Here is a 416-nt window from a genome sequence, read left to right as displayed (position 1 = left end):
CACTAAACCAACACCATACGTCCGTAAACTTCCGGTGTCGTCAGCGAGTATCTTGCAATTGCGAATTAAGGAGTTGGGAACGCGACGCTACTCTGGAGTAGAGATGGGAAGTTCGGATCTTTTCAATGATCCGGATGATTCGAATCGGTTCATTGAAGAGATCCGGATCTTTGATCCGAATCTCGGATCATTTTACTACCGGAAGCATTTGGGGGGTGAAATGAACAGCAGGACAGGTCTGTGGACAGGAGGAGAGGGGGGTGGACACACAGAGAAGGGGAGAAGATGGACAGAGGGCAGGGAGTGGACAGAGAAGGGAGGAGGGACGAGCAGAGAGCAGAATGTTTGCACATAATACCCACATGCTGAAGTCATATGCTTTACATATATTTCACCTATATGTTCATCTGTACACT

The sequence above is a fragment of the Hyperolius riggenbachi genome, chromosome 2 (assembly GCF_040937935.1).
Source record: "Hyperolius riggenbachi isolate aHypRig1 chromosome 2, aHypRig1.pri, whole genome shotgun sequence".
NCBI lineage: Eukaryota > Metazoa > Chordata > Amphibia > Anura > Hyperoliidae > Hyperolius > Hyperolius riggenbachi.
Note: the sequence above shows the minus strand (reverse complement) of the source record.